We start from the raw sequence: 23,508 nt of genomic DNA on the forward strand, positions 1-23,508 counted from the left end.
TCACTTCTACGACAGATGGAGAGCAGAGAAAGAAAAGTCCAAGTGAGCAAAAGCAATAGATACCCAATTCTACTTGAGCAAGAGAATGCGGAAGACAATGCTCACTGCAACAGAAAAAAGCGGTGAAGGAACATTTACAGATGTACACAGATTAGAAGACGTTGCTACTGGAGAAGCTGCCAAGGGTATTCATTTATTGCGTACTATGTATAATACATCATGTAGCGTGACGATTGGAGTGCCTGTTGAGGCTTTGGTGCTAGGCAAGAGGCTCGGAAAGGGATCGTACGGCGAGGTTTTTGAATGTAATGTTCAAGCTGTCTCGTACTTTCCAACGTCCATCACATACTGTGCTAAACAATTTACTGGAAGTCGTGCAAGAATACATAGATCTTTTGCACATGAACCTGATTCGTCGGATGAGAGAGGACAAGAAAAAAGGAAAGAAAAAGAAACCAAAGCAACTACCACAAGACGAAGAAATTGCAAGAATCGCTAGCCTGATTAACAATGCACCATCTATAATCACGGCATTGGTAGCTATAGTATGTGCATCACACAATGAAGGAGTTATCCATAATGACCTTCATCCATGGAATGTTATGTTTGATTTCACCAAGGAGGGAATGCCTCGAATAGGATTGATTGATTGGGGTTTAGCTTTGAGAGATGGGATCGAACATAGGCCTACAAATATCGCAATAAAAGAAGAGCACGATGCGAGACCATGGAGAGCTCCAGAGCTACTGAATATTGCTTCTCCCTGTCCTTGGACTAAAGTAACTGATATGTACGCTTTGGCTTGGCTGATAGAAATGTTCACAATCTTCTGCGATGAGTTTAGACACTTCTACAAAATGAAATGGAATGGACGTTCAGAAATCGACACTAGAGTCATTAAAGAGTGGATGACAGAATATAAGTGTATTATGCTAGAAGATAGAAAAACAGCAGTGGATCTTTTAGAGAGATTACAAAAGCTTGATTTGAAATATGAGAAGTGCTTACGACCTATCTACGAGATGTCACCACATCTCGTTTAGCCAATATCTTCTCAAGCATTAGATAACCTTTTGTATATATATATACATGGTTTCCTCGTTGTTTAAAATTTTTTCAATGATATTGTTTTCTTCTCTTTTTTTGCTTTCTGGATTCCTAAATCATGCAGCTTCTTTCTTCTTCGATATTACGTGTCATGACATTAATGTAGAAACAACATAACTATGTCTTCCTCTTTTTATATACAGGGAACAAAAGCTCGTTTGACACATTTTAATAGAATTCAAGAAGTATTTTATTTAGTATTCAATCATTTGAGATTTACACAGTTTGCTCTACTTGATAAGTAAGATGTGTTTTTTAAAAATTCGACATATTATAAAAAAGACTGTTAGTCTCACAGTTAGGGCTTTCTTATGTCTGGAAATAAGATTCACAAGACGACATCATTGCTTAGAGATGTAATTTTATCATCTTCATTCATCAAAAACAAGCACAGACCTTCTCTATATATATCTAATAGCTTGTTGAGAGCAATATATTTACATTTGTGGAATACAAAGCTTAATATATCTAAGAATATGCTCAATAGAAGAACACTGTAATCTTTAAACAATCTTTACAGATTCTGGATTCCATTGAAGCTTGTGAAAAGTAATTATAGGAAGAGATCACAACATCAAACACTTATTTCAATGCACCTTCAAAGAAACTTGAAGCAATTGTTGCGATTCGGCACACCTTGAAAGAAAAAAATGGTTCTTACGAGCCACAAAAAAAAAAATCTTTCTCCCCCCCCCCCCTCTCTCTCTCTCTCTCTCTCTCTCTCTCTCTTTTCTCTCCCCCCCAACCCCCCCTCCCCCCCCCCTTCCTCAATGTCTTGTATCTTGAAAATATTTCGATAGGCTTAAAATAAACTCTGCTTGTAATTAACACAATCTACTACTCCTATTTCATAAGACGCTCAGAATCATACCTTTTTTGTCGTGTTCTCTTTTAACTATCTCATTTTAATGATTATATTACAGAGCACCAACATATAACTTTCAGTATGGCTTTCCGTTCTTACAGCGCAGAAAAAATGGACATCGATGGTATCGTCTTTTGTTGCTCTTGACAAAAAATAAATTCTTACTGTTATAATACTATATGTGGTGAGATTTGAGTCCTTGATTATTTCGTAGAACCAAGCAAAAAAAATCAAGCACAATGTAGTGATGTTCCAATCAAAGGAAAAAGCGTATATTCAAAGCAAAGCAGCGCTCCAATCGAGCTTAGAGAAACATCTGTGAGCTCCCCTCCTAAGGGCCGAAAAAGAGCTGTTGAAAATGAACGTGCTTTCATTGTTGAATCATGCTTTCCAGAGAAGAAAGAACAGTCTCACAGTGAGCATCATTTTCTGTGCATTCCATTTGCCAAATTAAACTTTATTGAAATGCAACATAAAATACATACTTCTTAATAGGTGCACGAAGCGTTCATCGATCTAGTGGTTCAAAAGCTCCGTATAACAATGCAACAAATCAAGATGTGAAGCATGCACACGACGCACAATATCTACCTGAAAATTTGATCTACATGCGTCAAAACATTGATGTGATCAACCTTGAAGATAATGACAATGATGATGATGAAGTGATTGCGTATCAAGCAGGCCCGCAAGTAGGAACCTCACTTCCGTTGCTACACATTGTCGATCTTTGTGACCTGACATCTCGATTTGCTATAGAAGGATATGTGTTAAATAACTATGGTACACACAAGATCAATGAAGCATTCAACAATAAATATTTCAAAGTGGACATTGTAGATTCACACAACTCAAACACCATCACAGTTGTTATAGGAGCTTCGCTCATAAATCTTTTCCTCAACAAGCTGAAAGTTGGTAAATTTGTACGCATAGAGGGTGCTTCTGTGAGACAAAAGAATAGTAAGGATGGAGGTAGCTCATCACTTTCTTTGTATTTAGATGGCTCATCAATTATTACTACTGGTACACCTTTTTCCGTCAACTTGAGCTTTTACCATGAGATTAAAATCAGAGCTTTTCTGAATGAAGCAACAAGTTCTGGCCTAAAGAACTATCTGGGAACTATCGCATTTGTCGTCATCAAGTGTGACAACATTGAAGTTGTAACTTCCTCCATTCGTGGAGAGCTTTTAGTTGCAGATAAACCCGATGACAATGATCGTGCGAATGTAAGCCTCATTGAAACGTTAAATTGAAATCAATCTTCTATATTGTAACTCACAGACTCTGATTTTTGCAGTTGTCTTTTGTAAATGACTGAAAAGAAGATTGCAGAAACATTGTGAGAGAGATTGAGAATGGAACAACAGTTATGCGTGTCGCAAGAAATATTGGATTTTTCTACGGAAAAGGAGATACTCTATCTATTCTAGATCTGACTATCTTACTGCCAGTTCAGAGCAACCGGCTTCGTCGTGAATTGCTTCAGACTTACAATAAGCAAACAGAAGACCTTGGATACGGTCAAGAGGTGAGCGCAAGCTTACAATAATATATAAGAAAAATAATACAATCGCTTTAACATGACGCATTGCTTTGCAGATTTTGGCGTCTTGCAATTTGCGAACATAAACAGTGTTCTCGTCGAGCCTGTTTGTAAAAATTGTCAGTCCAATAAAATACGAAAGACTACAGAAAATTTGTACTGCGTCACATGCGAAAGATTTACAGAAATAGTTCAAATTCAAAAATGTCAGAAAAGAAAACTGTGCATGCGCAGCTTACCGGTAGTTTAGTTGATGATGTACTGCACTTAGGAAAGTCTTTTTGCAATGTTTACTCTAAAAGTGTCATCACTGTGAGAGAGATACTTGCTTCAGCCTCTTGAACTGGAAAATTTAAGGTCAACCTTGCAGGTGTGATAGTGGCTTTCACTGAACAGTTGAAGAACTAGAAGAAGGGAGAGAGAGACAGAGTGCCTTCACTTGACACATCGATAAAAGCGGACATAATGTTTATGACAAGAAAAAGATATACATTGTAAATAAAGAAAGATGACAAAGACTGTCTTCTATAATAAAAGAATGTACATAGAACACTCAGAACAACTATGTGTGTACATAAAACGCTCAGAACAACCATATGCTACGATGTTACTGCTTTTCTCTGATCACTTTGTTGTTTCGTAGAAAAGTTAGTATTTAAAAAAAAAATGTGTCTGATATTGTCGAGTTTACTATATATTTTCAGTTGCTATTTCTTTAACATGTTCTGATTGCTCATGAGAGAGAGAGAGAGAGAGAGAGAGAGAGAGAGAGAGAGAGAGAGAGAGAATAAACAAAGACAAGACAAACAACAACATGAAAGAAAATTCTTGTCATTAAGATAACACAAGCAAAAAAAGACAGCATACATGATCATTACTATTGAGTTCACCATTCTTTTCGAATGTTATTTCCTCGGTCTGTTCTAACCTTGAGAGAGAGAGAGAGAGAGAGAGAGAGAGAGAGAGAGAGAGAGAGAGATTTGAAACAGAAAACCGAGAATGGCCAAGAACAAGACAAACAACAACATGAAAGAAGACTCTTCAGAGAATACCGTCAAAACAATAAAAGCAAAGATAGAGATACAGAGGCAAAAAACCCAAGCAGAAAACAACAACAAAGACAACATGTCAGAAGAAGCTGAAAGTGAATACAAGCCGCATTTCAACGTTGAATACTACATAGATAGACTCTCAGAAGATATAAAAGATCTTTTGGATTTCAAGAATTATGGAATAGAAAATGGAATGGATTATGAAATGGGCCTTGGCTTACTGTTATCTTATGAACTAGATTTGAGAAGGCTTGAGGGAATAGAACCAAAAGCAACAGTCATTGCTGATGAGCTTGCATATATCTATATGCAACTTTTTGAAAGTTGGGATGAGGATCCATATGAGAATGACGCCGAAGATGACAATGCTAACTAAAAAAGTAGTTAACATGGTCATCGTTATGTGTGTTTTTTAGATTTTGTGAATTGTATGATATTTTAAATAATCTCTATATTATACCCGACCATGTAGGTAACACTTGAATCTTTGACGTTATAAAAAATGACGTGTCTTCCATGTTCTTTAAAGCAAAATCTACATTCTGACAACTACATGCGACCACTCTCTCCCTCCCTCTCTCTCTCCCCTTCTTTTTATACATTTTTCTTTCTATCCTTGTGTCAAACTCTTACCTTTTAGTTTCCAAATGATATCGCTAACCTTCCTTTCCTTGATCTGCAGATAACATAAACTTGGTTGTTTCTCACTACTGCAGTGGTTTTCTGACATCATGAATTGCACTATTCACAAACTGGTCACAAAAATTCATTGAATCTACTAAGATAAAGCTGTTTGAAATCTTTTGCTTCAAATATATGGCATTCATAGAACATAAACATAACATTGACGAGAAATTTCTTGAAATATATCCAACAAATGACAATATTTTCATCGCTTTACAATTCTTACTGGATTCCTCGCACTCTTCGATAGAACTTCTCAATAATATAAGTCTACATATCTTGTCACAATTTAACACAGATAACATATCAATAAAGATCATAAAATCATTTCTTGTAGACATAAAACAGAATGACTCTCAAAATCTAGAAAAAATAATAGCACTGTTACATACAACTCATAACTCGCTTCTCCTGAATATACAAGTTCTGGAATGCTTTTATGTAATGACATATCAATCTCTTAAAGTAATTATATATACTCAAAATGGTGAAAGAAAAAAAACTTTGGTAATTGGAAATTCTTGTCAAAAGACACCCATGAAAGAAATATTACTTTTTGAGACACAAGGATGTTTATTTATATATCATGGAGTAAACTCTTATGTACTTCGAAAAACATACAAAACATGGACTCCTGAAGAAACGAACATACTGGAGAGCTTAATGAAGGCCTACGTTGATGAAAGCTACAGTTGCATAGCGGAAGAATTTTTGCACATAAGAAATGATATTTATCGTAATAAAATTGCTATCGTAAGAAAGATCAAGCGCTTGAAAAAAACACAAAATATATGTGAAACTGATCAACAATTACAAAATCATAAGCTATCAACGTCTTCTACTCAAACATATTTGGAAGAAATCAAAGACACGTGTACAAATATATGTGCAGTTTGTGAAAGACTTCTTTTTAAATATCTACTCTCTTTCTCAAAGAAGAAAAAAGCTAGCGACAATATGATACCAACCTGTAGTGCATGCAAACGAACAAAGAGAAAACAAAAGATTTCATATAGATCATTGAAAGAAATAGGTTTTAACAATGAAATTGAACTTATCAAAACGTTGAACAAAATAGAAGAAAGACTAATATCTCCACGTATACCATTTACAAAAATACGTGAATTAACATATGATGGTCAATATGGACTACGTGGAAGCATTATCAACGTATTGGCAGATCTTGGAAAGACTCAAAATAGGTTACCTCGTTTCATCCATGAAGAAAACTCTATAATGATAGGATTGAAACGAAAACTGCAATACGATCACAATTACCTGAGTGGACTTGTCCGTCCACTTTTAACGATAAGAGCAACAATTGAATTACTGAAAACTTCTCTGTACAAAAAAGAAAATATTTCAGTAAACACTGATTGGTTAACCCATATAACACTACTCAATCAAAAACATCATTCTCAAGAAATACAATACTATATAGAAGAAAATGATGACGAAGAAATATATACCGATATCTTGTTACATCAGTTCACGACTGCAGAACAAGTTATTGATTACGACGACATAATTACTTATATTGCACCGTGTGAAGGAAATCATCCCTTAGGATTATTAAAAGATGAAAATTGTAAAGAGCTAACTTTTCTACGGAGAACCACGCAAATATCATAATTTAGCATTAAAAAATTATCAAAAAATTACAAAATGGGAGTTGCTACATAATGATAGATGTTTTTCTCTTAATATCGAGAACTTATTTTTCAAAGATGTCAAAATAATGACACAAAAGATTGTTTCCTCCATTTGGGTTCGTTTGAGAAAAGGAAAATTAGAGAATCGCTCATTTTATGCTAGAGATATAATCAAAGATACCAATATCGAGAAAATACTTAACTCGAGAATAGATTATAGAGATTATGAATCTTTGCGTACATCTCCAGATTACAAAGATTTTTTTTTTAAAAAAAGTATTTGCTATGATCAGACAACTAGGCCCTCCTAATTTTTTTATCACGCTCTCTACAGTCGAAAAGTGATGGAAAGAATTAATCGAAAGTCTGATCCAACTTTCCAACATACAAAGAGAATATAATGAAACAGAGAGTGCTTACCTTCGACGACTTATTCGTTCTGATCCAGTTACACGCTCTAGGTATTATCTTCATCGATTTCAAGCTGTTAAAAAATTATTGCATAAAGACCATGATATCTTGGGAGGCAGAGTAATAGACTATTTTTTTGTCACGGAATTTCAAAGCTGTGGTAGTCAACATGATCATGATTTTATTTGGATTGAAAAATCTTTACAAACAAGTGATACAAATAATGAAAAGATAAATTTTATTGATAAATGCATCACTACAAATAGCGCTTTGTTGAATGAAAGCTTACAAGAACTCCAACGACACGCGCACCGAAAAACTTGTTTCAAGAAAAATAAAGAATGTCGCTTTGGTTTCCCTTGATATCCAATGCCACATACTTTGATACTCCAACCAATTCATGATAATGAGCGTCGTTCCGAAGAAAAAAAAAAGAAATCTAAGAAAAATCAAACTTTCGTTCGAATCAACAGACGTAGCTGACTTACCCAAAAAATTTACTGAATGGTTAATGACTCTTGATATTTCGCTTACACAATATATCGATGCTATCAGATTAAAAATTACATCGCCAACAGTGATGATTCAAAGAAAACCATGTGATATTTACACGAATAACTTTAACACACATATAACAAATCTATGGAATGCAAATACAGATATTCAATACATAATAAATGCATATGGTGCAGCTTCATATTGTACATCGTATATAACAAAAATGGACAATACACTCATCTCAACAGTAAATGCAGAAATAGATTGCTGCATCGCAACTAAGGCAAGCACCATCGAAAGATTGCGACGTATAAGGAACACAATTTTAAATATGCAACAACTGAGTGCTCAACAAGCTGTCTACATCGCGCTCTCTTTACCATTACACAGTGCAACGAGAAATTTTATATTTATCAATACAAGCCCTCTAGAAACTCGAGCGCTCCTGCTTAAAAGAAAAGAAACACTTGAACATCTAGAACCAGATAGCACAGATATATTTTTTGATAATATTATCGATAAATTCAGAAAAAGACCTCCCGAGTTTTATAATATATGATTGGCAGAATTTGCTTCTCATTACAAACAATGTGGAAAGAAATTTGCCACAGTACCAACTCCAAGAATCATACGTTATGTACGATATAATAAGCATAAAGATCCTGATAACTTTTATCATGAACACTCTCTCTTATTTTTGCCATGGTGTAATATTGAAAATCAGTATATACAAAATTTTGAAACTTGAGAAAATGTGCATTCACATTTTAAAGACTTGATAACATATAACAACGAACAAAAATTCAATAAGAATATTATCGATAAAACGGACAATTTAATTACAGTCACAGAAACATCGAGATCTACGTCGTCATTACTAAAAAACGATCATGAGAATATAACCTCTAATCTCTCATTCATAAAAACCACCAGACAAGCTACAACTAATACACAAACTATTGCAATTCCAAATAATAAATATTATCAACGATTACATATGCTTAACGATGAACAAAAATGCTTACTTGATGACATCATGCTCAGAAAACGTATTTCTCCACACGAACCATTGCACTTGTTCTTAACAGGATGTGTTGGGACAGGAAAGACGTTTTTATTGATGTTGGTGGTTCAAGCTCTGCTGCGCTTTTACATCTTCCAATTCCCAGGAAATATTGAAAACATAAAAATCTTATTGACGGCATATACAGGAAAAGCAGCATTTAATATCGGTGGAATAACTTTACACTCTGCATTACATCTTCCTTTAATTACCACTAATATGACTTCTCTGAGTGCTGAAAAACTTGACGAATTATCATCATTACATTACAGAGAGCTATAATTGATTGTCATTGACGAAATATCTCTTGTCGGCCAAAGTGTTTTTGAACAAATTGACGCAAGAATACGTGCCATAAAACATATACATGATAAACCGTTTGGTGGATTAGACATTATAGTTTGCGGTGATCTCTGTCAAGCAAGTCCTATTCGAGATAAATTGATTTTTTCTAAAAAAACAAATATATTAAAAACCATAAATCCTTCGTTTTGGCATGCAAGTATAAAATGCTATGAATTACGACAAGCAATGCGACAAGATAACAAAATATATATCGATATTCTAAACAGAATTCGAGAGAGCAAACATACAGATGAAGATATAGCTTTCTTAAATCAAAACTAATTTCGTTTTGTGCCAAAAGAAATGCAAATTTCTTATTTGTTTTATGACAATAAAACCAAAGATAAATATAACAAGCACATATACGACTCCATGGACGGCAAACCAGAAACGTTTATAGCCACCGACAAGAAATCAAAAAACTGTAGTGAAGACCATAAGAATTTCTGAAAACCCAAAACAATGTGGAAGCTTACACAAAATTTTATGCTTGAAACCAAACCTTGTCATAGAACTTTATGCAGGCAATATGAACATGATAGACGGCCTTGTCAATGGGGAAGACGGAATCTATAAATATTTTTCACATTATTTTGAAGATATCATTCTCTGGATACAATTTTACAATAAAGAAATAGGAAAACGTACAAGATATGAAAACAAACATTTACTTACAAATTCTATCTCAAAAGATTGAACACCCATCCATAAAATTACAAGAGAGTTTCAAGTTGGTAAAAATGTGCTTGATACGATATCTAGAACACAATTTCCTATTCAACCTGCATCGGCACGTACAATTCATAGATCACAAGGATTAACGCTTCACGCATTGGCTTTTGATCCCTCAAATATCAGAAGCCATGGATTAATATATACTGAACTTTCAAGAATAAAAAACCCAAATAATTTATATCTCCTCCAAAATATTAAATACGAACAAATTAAAACAGATACAATAGTAGTGACAGAAATCCAACGCCTTAAAAAAGAAGCAAAGTGGATAACAATAAACCAGAACCTACGTGATTTGAACAATGATAGCATTATTATACAATCATTTAACACAGTGTCGCTTAATGCACATTACTTGAACATAAAAAAAGATTCAAATTTAATATCATCAGATATTTTATGTATCCAAGAAACACATTTCGAAAATAATACATGCATGCTTCCAATTTTTTTTTGTATTTCATCACAAGGTAATTCTGAGATCATGATGATGTACAAGAAAAATCACCAATTGAACAATAAAAAATAATAGTGGTAGACAGTATTGAGCTTATTGCAATGACCTTAACACTTTTTCCTCATCACACAATGAATATAGTTTCTTTATATCGACATCCTTCCTCGCCCTTATCATCTTTAAAGCAAAAATTGGATGCAATTTTTAACGACTTTGAAAAAAATATACCGACTGTTATTGCAGGAGACTTCAACGTGAACGCCAATCTAGAAAATACTCATTACGCATATCTCACCGATTTCATGAATACTAATAACTTAACACAAATAATCACACAACCAACAACGATACACCATTCAATATTAGACCATATTTGGATTACAAGAAATATTACAAGATTTACATCTGGAACAAACTATTGTTATTGGTCAGATCATTCCATAACTTACATAACTCTACCCAAAACATAAAAAAGAAACTGAAATGACGAAAATCCATGTCCATAAAAAGAGCTTATTAAAGAAATGAAATTTCAGATATTGAAGAGAAGATTGAAAAGATAAATTGATGAAGCTCCATAACAACTTCAAATTTATGTTACGAATCAACACTATCATAAAAAGAATTTTTGCTATCTTCACCTGATTTATGGCAGGCCTCGGTGAAGCGTGCCTTCACTTCTCGGCTTGTTCTGAGTTGTTTTTTGCTTTCTGGAGCTCTTCAAGTAGACATTCTAAAGCTGCTTGTGGGTCTGTCCTCTCTCTCGTCAACACTTCAGTGACTTCGGCTGGCGTAATTTTCACATTGGCATCGTCCAATGCTGTTTGCACATGTTTCAAATAGTTTGTGCTCGCTCAGACTTAGATAGTTTGCAGCCAGAATGTTAAATGCCTCGTAGGTGCAGTATGAGAGGTGGATGTGCATATCCATGCGCCCAGAGCGTACGAGTGCAGGGTCGAGCTTGTCAATGTGGTTGGTAGTGAATATGAAGAGGCGCTCATCGCTGCAACATGACCATAACCCATCGGTGAAGTTGAGGAGACCCGACAAGGTTACATGGCTCAGCTTCCTTTGCGGTGGGCGCTCATCATCATCATCATCGTCGCAATCCTCGTCCTCGTCATGACAAAATCTTCTATTGATTGATCCTTGAGCCCTGCTGATTGTATCGGTCAGATAGAGAGAGCAATCAATATCCTCAATGACTATGATGGACTTGTTGGAAGTCTTGATGAGCAGGTTTCTGAGATGGGCATTGGAAGTAACCTCGGTGAGCTCCAGATCATAGATATCATATTGCAGGAAATTGGCCATGGCAGCAATCATACTGGATTTCCCAGTCCCAGGGGGGCCGTAGAGGAGGTAGCCTCGCTTCCAAGCGCGCCCAGCACGTCTGTAGAAGGCTTCCCCTTGAGCAAAGTTGGTGAGGTCCTCAATGATTTTCTTCTTTATGAGGGGGTCAAATATGGCAAGGGTGTCGAAAGTGGAAGGGTGCTTGAAGGGCACAGATGCCCAGAGGCTGCGCCGCCCACCCCATACCATGTACATGTGGCTCTTCATGTTGGTGTAGAGGAGGCGCTCTCTGCGCTGGAGAGAGAGGGATTTGGCGCGCTCTAAGATGTGCTGAAGGTAAGCTGGGAGAATGAGGGATTTGTCCTTGTGGAGGAGGACAAGGCAGAGGGAGCGTTTCTCGTCGGGGCGATGGGCGGTGATATCAGATCTGTGGGAGTACTGGGTGAGACCAGGAGGGTGCTTGCGCTCTGTGGATTTGAGGATCCACCAGACAGGGCGGCCCTGGAAGGTGTCGTAGAGGGGGTCATGGGCGGCGAGGGTGAGGGAGATGGAGGTGGCGCCTTTGGGGAAGGCGGCATTGAGATTGTGCGCCGTGTGGAAGGCGGGGGAGTGGCGGAGGTAGAGTTGCACGGCCAAGAAGAGCTCGTTGATCACGGTGGCTGATCCATCCTGCTCCTCAACCTGCAAGCTGACGTAACGCCGCCGCCATATAAGCTTCTGCACCCACCCCACAGCCACGTCGACGTCTACCCAGTGCGAGATAAGGGCAAGGGCGTGTCCCAACGCCGCCGCCATGCCCAATAACACACTGAAATAGTAATAGTAAGGAGATGTTGCCCATTGCCCACCATCCCTCGGGAGCTGGTTGTCGTAGAACAAGGTGAAAACTGAAGCTTCGCTTCACATTGGCCTGCCATTACAATGAGCAATAGGTCGACAACATGTATTTTATGGTATAGTCGGAAGGAGCATTTGTTATGTTTAACGGCATCATTGAAGCCACGAACTTGTGAGTGGCTGCCACAGCTAAAGATACAATCTTAAGTAGCAAGGAAGAAGGAAGAAGTAATCGGGTGCATATTATCTGTTGAAAGCGTAGCTCAAAATTTCCACAAGTTTTTCTCATGAAAGAAACAACCTGCTTTTATAGAAACCCAAGGGCGTAAAGTTGGTTTGATAAGCTAGTCCAAGAACATATCCAAATGAGTATGTATGCCATAAGAGCGGTGCTTTGAATGATATGTATGCTAACTGTGGTGCCTTTCTTTATGGGCATTCAATCCCAATGTCTTATGGAGTGTACTGATTGCAAGTATGATCAGCATGGTTGTGGCAAGGAAGCTCTTGTCTATTTTGACCAGCCTTTTTCAAACACTTATGCTTGTAGCATGAAAGCTTGTAACCAGATGTTGACATGGGCAAGAGAATTTACAATGACATTGCAAAGCACTATCACGGAAGCACAAGAAGCTCTAGATGGCCATTATCACTAGATTGTACTCACTTGGATATGTCGAATCTTCTTCACACTGCAAATCCCCGAACACCCACGCAAAGAAAATTTGTTTGTTTTTCCTACCTCTACACTGTAACGGCTCCAATCCCGCCGACACCAAAAGCGGGATGGAACCTTTGACAGGTCTCTAGGCCTACTAAAATCAATGCCTTTAAACAAGAAAAATTCTAGGGAATTCACCCTTACCATTGGCAATGGTTTAGGTTCATAGCCCTAGAAGAGACTTAGTCCTGTCTCGCAGTGGAAATGGGATCCTTAAAAAAAACAAATTCCGCCCCTAAATCTTCATCCTTTAAATTAAGGTTTCTTTAGCCAACGCTTTTTTCCCTCTAACATATGTGAGGGCACAGCCGCTGGTGGATCCCTCGTCCAATTGAAGTTTCTAAACGTTTTAGTGCGCGGGAATGGATAGTTACCTGACTAATCAAGTCCACCCGTCCATGATTGACAACCTTAGTCAATCCCCACTTACCACCCCGCACTCACACATGATTTTATTGTTGTTTATACTACCACATTCTTTCCACAATTTAAATAATGATTCCTTTTTAATTTCTAATTACTATCACATTGTTTTAACATTAAAAATAATGGTTTCTTTTAACTTTTCATCACAGTAATTCCTTCAATCAAATACATTGAAAAACATTTTTTTAGCAAACAGACATCTTTAAACTTAAGACAAGGTACTGTCATTTTAAGGTATCACTGACCAATACTAACTTGTCTCAAGACCACCTATACAAGGGTGAAAAACGGCACCCATTTCTTATTTATATAACCGGGGTGGAAAAAGTCTTCACCCAAAGTCCGGGCGCCCATACGCCAAAGCCATTTGCCCATACAACCGGGCGGTTTCCAGTTGCCCATACAACCGGGCGGTTCCTCTAGGATAAACTTAAAAGTACTATCCATAAACATAAACAAGCACGGGGTAAAGACTCCACACGTGCAGAGGTAGCCGACTCCTCCATGATGGTATCTCCATCGTTACTCATTACCTGGAGTAAAAATATTTCCAAGGAATCAGAGGTGTCTTGAGACAAGCTGTCTTAAGGATGGTCAAACATTTCCTTCCTATTTCAACCAGTAATAACCCAATCATTTCTTTCCTAATTACAATCATTGATCGTGGGTTTCGTGGAAGTTACCTTCCTTTTTCAGCCAGTGTTTTCCTTCCTAACCCTTCGTATGCAGTGCTTAACTTAAAATGAAATCTAAAATCTTATTAATGGCATAATTGAAAACCACGTGGGACTGGTCGTCCATCTGCTGTGGGGCAGGTGCCCGTAAACTCTCCTCTGTTGGCCTATGGCTAGGCCCTGCTTCATGGTCGTTAGTTGCTTTGTTGCGTTTGTTACTAGCATCTTCATCTTCCGTCAAAGGGTTTCCCCTGGTTCTCTTGGGGGCCATTTCGGCAGCCTGTTAGGCTAATCAATTAGAGATTTAACTCTAATGATTTCTGTGTAGTGTTTCTCCCTAGATGAGAGAGAAATTCTCAAGGCTCCGAGTCTAACAAAATATGAAGAGAATGGTCCTATTTATAGCTTTTCCTGGGCATCTGGCAGCTTTTGGCAGCTTTCCCCTAGTCCAAGCAACCCCCTAGGCTGAAATTTGCGCATTTTTTTGCCATCACTGCCCCTGGCAAGTTTCCACAGCTTCCACACTCACCCCATACCTTCCAGAATTTGCCTGTTTGATTTTTGCAGATTTTCCATGATGAAATTTGGAACTTCCTATTTAACTCTAGAACCTTAGTGTAAAGAAGTCTTTGCTAATGATTAAAATGAACCCATCCAATTTTTGTTATTACTTAAATTTCTATGGTAATTTTCCAGGTCCCGTAATTGTTCCCTTTTTTATCGGAATGAGATTCTGAAAATTTCTAGACATAGTAAAGCTCTGCTTATAATTCCAAAAATACCAAAATTAATAGTGTTTGGAGTCCTGCAATAGTATTTTCCATTAAGTTTTTCAAGCTTAGTATAGTTTTGAAGGTTTCGTAAACTGGAAACCTTACAATCACCCCAACTTAAGGATTTGAGATGTCCTCATCTCAACCGAAATTGGGAAAGTCCTTGTGAAGGGATACTTCATCCTCCTAGGTGGCATCCTCACTAGGGTAGTCCTTCCATTTGACCAAATATTCTTTGATAACTCTGTTTCTTAGACTCCTTTCCCTGGTGTCGAGAATACAATCTGGTTGAAGTTCAAGAATTCCTTGCTTCTGCATTACAACTTGTGCGTCATCCAGAGTATGATTTGGATTTGGGATGTAAGGTTTTAGAAGACTGATATGGAAAACATTATGGACCTTGAGATGCTCAGGTAATTTTAGTTTATAAGCTTGATCACTGATTACTTTAATCACTTCATACGGTCCACAATATCTGGGGCTTAGTTTTTTGTATTTTCCCAAGGATAGAGTGCTTCTTTTTGGCTGAACCCTTAGGAATACTTTATCTCCTTGTTTGAAAACTCGATTAGACCGTTTTTGATCAGCATACTTTTTCTGGCGATCCTTGGCTGCCTGAATGTCTTGCCTTATGGCTTTGGTTTGGGCTTCCATTTCCTCCAACATTTGCTTTGAAGCTTCTACCCTTGTAGTAGGATCAGAAAAGTTTAGGGGTGATATACACTCATGCCCATAAAGAGCATTGAATGGTGACATCCCAATGCTTTGATGAAAGGAAGAGTTATAGGCGAATTCCACCAAAGGAAGAAATTGGATCCATTTTTGGGGTTCTCTACCACAATAGGCTCTAAGGATGTCTTCAATGACTTGGTTTACTCTTTCTGTCTGGCCGTCTGTCTGGGGGTGATAGGATGTACTGAAACATAGCTGCGTTCCTAAGGATTCAAATAAAGCTTTCCAAAATTTTGAAGTGAATTTTGCATCTCTGTCACTGACTATTCTCTTAGGAAGTCCGTGCAATCTGAAGATCTCTTTGATAAAAAGACGGCTTATGTCTGATGCAGTATAAGTTGTTTTTAAAGGCATCAATTGGGAGACTTTAGTCAACATATCCACTACCACCATAATGGAGTCGTAACCCCCTTGAACAATGGGAAGTTCTGTTACAAAGTCCATGCTAATGAGTTTCCACTTCATCTGAGGAATGTCCAGAGGTTGAAGTTTTCCTGGCATCATTACCCGTTCAGCCTTAATCCTTTGACAGGAAAGACATTGTCTGATGTAGCGAAGTATATCTCCTTTCATTCCTGGCCAGAAATAGCTTTTCCTTATGGCATTAAGGGTCTTTGCATAGCCGGGATGGCCGGCAACTGGAGCATTATGTCCTTCATAAAGAATTAACTCCTTTAATGTTGGATTTTTAGGAATGTAAAGCCGATACTTATAATAGAGAAGCCCCTCTTCAAGTGAATAATCCTTGATTTTTTCTTTCTCTTTTTCTTTTAAATCCTGTTGATTGATAACCTGTAAAAGTTTTTGATAATCCTTATCTTCCAGGGAAGATTCTTTAACCTTGTAGAGGATTGGATTGTCAACTGTGGAAATAGCCCCAAGAAAAACCTTACGGCTAAGAGCATCAGCAACCACATTCTCTTTTCCCGGTTTATACTTTATCTCAAAGTCATATTCCTGTAATAGTTCAATCCATCTTCTCTGCCTCATGTTGAGTGTTGCTTGTGAGAAAATCCATTTTAAACTCTGATGATCGGTGATCAATTGAAATTTTCCTCCTAGAAGGTAATGCCTTTAGAGTTTTAGAGCATGGATGACAGCTAGAAGTTCCAAATCATGAGTTGGATAGTTCAGCTCGTGGATTCTTAATTTTCGCGAGGTAAAGGCGACTGGTCTACCTTCTTGGTTTAAGACTCCTCCTATAGCAAGACTGCTGGCATCTGTTACTACTTCAAACTCTTGAGTGAAGTCCGGAAGTTTGAGTACGGGAGCTGATGTGAGATTTTGTTTTAGTTTGAAGAAACAATCTTCCTGTTCTTTCCCCCTGGTACGTTTGGCTGACTTTTTAAGTAGCTGCGTCAGGGGAGTGGCGATAACTGCATAATCTTTGACAAAGATTCTATACCATCCTGTAATGCCCAAAAATCCTCTAATCTTACTGACTGTTTTGGGTTGTGGCCAGTCTATTATATCTTTAACCTTTGCGAGGTCTACTGAAATTCCTTCAAGGTTGATTATAAAACCAAGATAACTAACTTCTGGTGTGGAGAACACACATTTACTCATCTTGGCATATAACTGATGTTGGCGTAGAAGATGGAGTACTTTACGTACATGGTCTTCATGATCTTTTTCATCCTTAGAATATACCAGGATATCATCAAAAAACACCAACACAAAATCATCCAGATATTCTCTAAATATATCTTGCATGAGACGGTTAAAAGTGGCTGGAGCATTTGTAAGGCCAAAGGGCATCACTATGAATTCATAATGCCCATACCGGGTGTTGAAAGCAGTTTTGTAAATATCTGCCTCCTTAATCCGGATTTGGCTGTAACCTGATCAAAGATCAATTTTTGTGAATACCTTGGCTCCATGTAACCTGTCAAGCAATTCATCGATGTGAGGAATGGGGTACTTATTCTTTACTGATACCTGGTTAAGCCCCCTATAGTCAATGCAGAGACGTAAGGATCCGTCCTTCTTCTTTTGGAATAGAACAGGTGCTCCCCAGGTGAAATGCTTGGTCTTATGAATCCCTGCTCAATAAGCTGACGAAGCTGTTCCTTTAATTCAATAGCTTCAGGGAGGGACATTTTGTAGGGTCTTCTTGAAATTGGTTCACTACCTGGAAAGGTTTCAATTTCGTGGTCTATATCTCTGGGAGGAGGTAAATTCGAAAGATCTTCCGAAAATATATCCGAAAATTCTTTAAGCCATTCTGGAGCTGGGTTGTCCCTTGAATCATCTGCCTTGTTGAGTTTCACTACAAAGATTTGTTGCCCTTTACGTAACCCCTTCAGAAGTTGGCTAGCGTTGACTAAATGAGCCTTAGGTTTCCCATTTAATCCTTGTACTAATTTTTCTTCACCTAAGTGATTTTTGAAGGTTAAGTTCCCTTGAGCACAGTGAATTTGGGCTTGATTTTTGATTAGCCAATCCATTCCTAGGATACCATCATAGATTCCTACTGGAAGAGTTTGAAATTAGGATGAAGTCAGGGTTCCCCCTAGTTCAAACTCAACTTTCCCAGCTGTAAATTGAGATAGAACCTCTTTCCCATTTGCTAATTCTACTACTAATTTCTTGGTAGGATATTGGTTCAATTTAAGTTTTCTTAAACATTTAGGGGAGAGAAAAGAGTGTGTGCTGCCACAATCTATAAGTAGTTCAAATTGTTCACCTTCTCTGTTTGCAGTGGTTTGGATGACAGCGTACTGTTGTTGAGCTCCAGGATTATCAATGGCAGCAAAAAGAGTAGCTCTTTCATCTTCCTCATCTTGCAATGTAGGTTCTCCTAATGCAGCATAAGTTCTGGCTCCTCTACCTCTTCCTCTGCCTCGTCCTCTATTGCCTCTATCTCTTTGATTATTCCCTTGTCCTATTTGAGTCTGAGAAGGGGCTCCGGTAGCAGTTTGAGGATTTTGTCCCTCAGGACATTGGCTTCTGTAGTGTCCCATTCTATTGCATCCATAGCATCTGATGTTGGGAAAAGTCTGCTCTATATTGGCTGCAGCTGACACTGCCCTTCACTGACCTTCTTGATTATAATTCCCCCTTGCTCTTCCTCTAGAGTTATTGTAGTTGTAATAGTTTCTGGCAGGAGGGTTTCCTTCCGCTGCAAGTGGTTTAGCTCTTAGAAGAGCATCTTGAATAGAGATGGGTCTCATAGCTTCCAGCCGGTTACTCAAGGGTTTGTTTAAACCCTGACAAAAACGAGCAATCTGTTGTTCCATAGTCATTGGTGGGGCATAACGTCGTAAAGACACATATTTGGTATAATACTCTTCCAAAGTAATCCCTAACTGTTTGAGGGCAAAGAACTCATTCATCTTGATAGCTTGGTGAGCTGGAGGAAGATATCTTTCTTTCACTGCCTGCTTCATTCTTTCCCAAGAGGGACTAATGGAAGGATTATCTCTATAGTATTGTTTCCACCAAAGTTTGGCGTCTCCGGTGAGCCGGAACATTCCTAACATTGCTTGATTCTCTGAAGCAGTTCCTGCTGCCAAGAAATAATCATCCATGGCGTCGAGCCATGCTTTGACATCACGTTCTAAATTGGTTCCTTCTCCCTTGAAAGTTGGGAGTTGAACTTGTTTTAACAGTAGTTTCTTTTCCTGGGTGGGAGTATAGAGACTTTTGGCAATTCCCTGGGTTTGTAGTTAATGAAGAGGTTTTAGTGTTTATACTACTTTTGTTTTGTCATGAAGCTCTCTAATTTGTATACTTTTTAACATACTAAAAATAGAAATCTGACAATCATTAACACCATTTCAATTTAACTACACAAGCATGTCATAAAACCATGGTATATACAAAGGTTGATACAACACTGACTCATACTATGTACAAGATGGGCTCATACTATATACAAGATGGACTCATGCTATATACAATGTGTGATTCCCTAAATCAACAACCTCTTTACCACTGGTGGGTCTGACAGGGGATCAAAAAAAAGATGACGTCTTTTGGTCCCCTAAACCTTGGGCCTACCCTCATGGGCCTAATCCTACCTGGGTATATTACTGTGGCTACCTGATCATAGACCCACTGATTTTGTAAGACTTCTACCCCATCTACCACAATGGTCTGATATGGATCTTCAGTTCCACTAAAGAAGAAAACTTCGATGGTCGGAAGTGTTTCTGCCCACTTGAGTCTTTTTAGATTGAGTGTCAACCCTTCTAACTGTCCCGCATCAATCAGGAAAATTCCGCCAAACTGTGACCAGCTGATTCCCCATGTAGGAGGAGGGGAAAACATTAAATCTAACAATTGCATGATGCTCTTGCGAAGTACAAAGTTGTTGGAGTTGCAAGCAGCCTCGAACATGATGTTGAAAATCACAAACTTTTGGTAAGCTTGGCGGATATTTTCCTGTATTGATAGGGAAATTCTCATTTCACAATATACTATAATTAAAAATGCAATACAACTTATGCCTATTTCCCAAATTTTACCCTTCTAAGGTCAGGACCTTATTAAACCATGCTCTGATAACACTTGTAACGGCTCCAATCCCGCCGACACCAAAAGCGGGATGGAACCTTTGAGAGGTCTCTAGGCCTACTAAAATCAAAGCCTTTAAACAAGAAAAATTCTAGGGAATTCACCCTTACCATTGGCAATGGTTTAGGTTCATAGCCCTAGAAGAGACCTAGTCCTGTCTCGCAGTGGAAACAGGATCCTTAAAAAAAACAAATTCCGGCCCTAAATCTTCATCCTTTAAATTAAGGTTTCCTTAGCCAACGCTTTTTTCCCTCTAACATATGTGAGGGCACAACCGCCGGTGGATCCCTCGTCCAAGTGAAGTTTCTAAACGTTTTAGTGCGCGGGAATGGCTAGTTACCTGACTAATCAAGTCCACCCGTCCATGATTGACAACCTTAGTCAATCCCCACTTACCACCCCGCACTCACACATGATTTTATTGTTTTTTAATTACTACCACATTCTTTCCACAATTTAAATAATGATTCCTTTTTAATTTCTAATTACTATCACATTGTTTTAACATTTAAAATAATGGTTTCTTTTAACTTTTCATCACAGTAATTCCTTCAATCAAATACATTGAAAAGCATTCTTTTAGCAAACAGACATCTTTAAACTTAAGACAAGGTACTGTCATTTTAAGGTATCACTGACCAGTACTAACTTGTCTCAAGACCACCTATACAAGGGTGAAAAACGGCACCCATTTCTTATTTATATAACCGGGGTGGAAAAAGTCTTCACCCAAAGTCCAGGCGCCCATACGCCAAAACCATTTGCCCATACAACCAGGCGGTTCCTCTAGGATAAACTTAAAAGTACTATGCATAAACATAAACAAGCACGGGGTAAAGACTCCACACGTGCAGAGGTAGCCGACTCCTCCATGATGGTATCTCCATCGTTACTCATTACCTGGAGTAAAAATATTTTCAAGAAATCAGAGGTGTCTTGAGACAAGCTGTCTTAAGGATGGTCAAACATTTCCTTCCTATTTCAACCAGTAATAACCCAATCATTTCTTTCCTAATTACAATCATTGATCGTGGGTTTCGTGGAAGTTACCTTCCTTTTTCAGCCAGTGTTTTCCTTCCTGACCCTTCGTATGCAGTGCTTAACTTAAAATGAAATCTAAAAGCTTATTAATGGCATAATTGAAAACCACCTGGGACTGGTAGTCCATCTGTTGTGGGGCAGGTGCCCGTAAACTCTCCTCTATTGGCCTATGGCTAGGCCCTGCTTCATGGTCGTTAGTTGCTTTGTTGCGTTTGTTACTAGCATCTTCATCTTCCGTCAAAGGGTTTCCCCTGGTTCTCTTGGGGGCCATTTTGGCAGCCTGTTAGGCTAATCAATTAGAGACTTAACTCTAATGATTTCTGTGTAGTGTTTCTCCCTAGATGAGAGAGAAATTCTCAAGGCTCCGAGTCTAACAAAATATGAAGAGAATGGTCCTATTTATAGCTTTTCCTGGGCATCTGGCAGCTTTTGGAAGCTTTCCCCTAGTCCAAGCAACCCCCCAGGCTGAAATTTGCGCATTCTTTTGCCATCACTGCCCCTGGCAAGTTTCCACAGCTTCCACACTCACCCCATACCTTCCAGAATTTGCCTGTTTGATTTTTGCAAATTTTCCATGATGAAATTTGGAACTTCCTATTTAACTCTAGAACCTTAGTGTAAAGAAGTCTTTGCTAATGATTAAAATGAACCCATCCAATTTTTGTTATTACTTAAATTTCTATGGTAATTTTCCAGGTCCCGTAACTGTTCCCATTTTTATCGGAATCAGATTCTGAAAATTTCTAGACATAGTAAAGCTCTGCTTATAATTCCAAAAATACCAAAATTAATAGTGTTTGGAGTCCTGCAATAGTATTTTCCATTAATTTTTTCAAGCTTAGTATAGTTTTGAAGGTTTCGTAAACTGGAAACCTTACATACACCTAAGCTTTTGACAGTAACAACTACGTTGGTTGTGAAAGTCCACAAATGAAGAGGGCCAAAAGGGTGAAGTTGGTGGAAAGAGAATCCATTTCACTTGAGGCTACTAGAGCCTTGAAATCCCAACTAAAAGAAAATAAATCCCTTTGAAGTCGACGTGCATCACAATCCCTTTGAAGTGCTAAAAGAAAAGAAATCCCTTTGAAGTCATCTTGCTTCAATATCCCTTTAAAATGCTACAAGAAATCCCATGACTTTTAAGAACCTCCGGAATGTCCCGAGCTAGAAATGTGAAGACCGTGCAAGAGTCAGATGTAGAGGAATATGTTCCTCTCTCCCAATAAACCCCACAATTCAAATGCTATCTTGGAATGTGAAGGGCATCAGAATGAAAGAGAAACAATAAAAGCTTTGGCAGTGATGAAGAGGAGAAAAGATATTAACTTCTTCAATGCTGAGGAAACTAACGCTTCGGGAAACTACTTTTAAAAAAAAAACAACACCGCTCTTGATGGCTCTAGTGGAGTGATGACTGAAATCCATAGAGATTTGGAGCCTAAACCTGTTTTTCAACACTCGATCGGAAGGGCTTTTGTAGTATCTATTTGAGGTACATAACAACTTTCTTACTATTGTCAACATTTATGCTCTGAATGATAGCAAAGAAAGGAAGATTTTATGGAATGACCTCTTGCAATTACAAATAGAAGGTGATTTTTACTTGATGGGATAATTTAATATGGTTTGTTCCAGACAAGATAGACACGGCCCTTTAAGCATTCTTGCTGGGGGGGGAGAGTAAGAGATGGATTTCTCTGGAAGAAAAATCAGCTCTAGTTGATACATGGAAAACTGGCCGATGGAAGGATGACGCATGGTACCACAATCTCTAATCCGCCCAATTTGCCTCAAGACTTGACAAAATCTATTTCTCTTAAAGTGGAGATTGGGAGCCTTCTCCATTTCTTATGCAAGTCCTTGCAAATGAAAGTCTCTTAGATCATTTTCCCATTCTTAGAACCTTGATATTTTCTTTAGAAGAGTCACATCTTCTATAGGGGGCCAAAGAAACTACTTATTACCTATCCAAATATGTTTAAAAATGCTCACTTCAAGGTTCTAGTGTCTCGACCTACAAAAGAATTAAACCAAGACATCATCAAGGAAAGGGATGACTCATGGAGAAGATTTAG

General features: G+C 38.0%; 2 pseudogenes; one reads left to right on the forward strand and one right to left on the reverse strand.

Moving 5' to 3' along the window:
* Window positions 1-85: 85 nt before the first annotated feature.
* On the forward strand, window positions 86-3,929 carry LOC147459161 (uncharacterized; annotated as a pseudogene).
* Window positions 3,930-10,803: 6,874 nt separating this feature from the next.
* On the reverse strand, window positions 10,804-12,628 carry LOC147459162 (AAA-ATPase At4g25835 pseudogene; annotated as a pseudogene).
* Window positions 12,629-23,508: the final 10,880 nt, after the last annotated feature.

The sequence above is a fragment of the Adiantum capillus-veneris genome, chromosome 4, assembly GCF_014529385.1.
Source record: "Adiantum capillus-veneris isolate H3 chromosome 4, ASM1452938v2, whole genome shotgun sequence".
Classification (NCBI taxonomy): Eukaryota; Viridiplantae; Streptophyta; class Polypodiopsida; order Polypodiales; family Pteridaceae; genus Adiantum; species Adiantum capillus-veneris.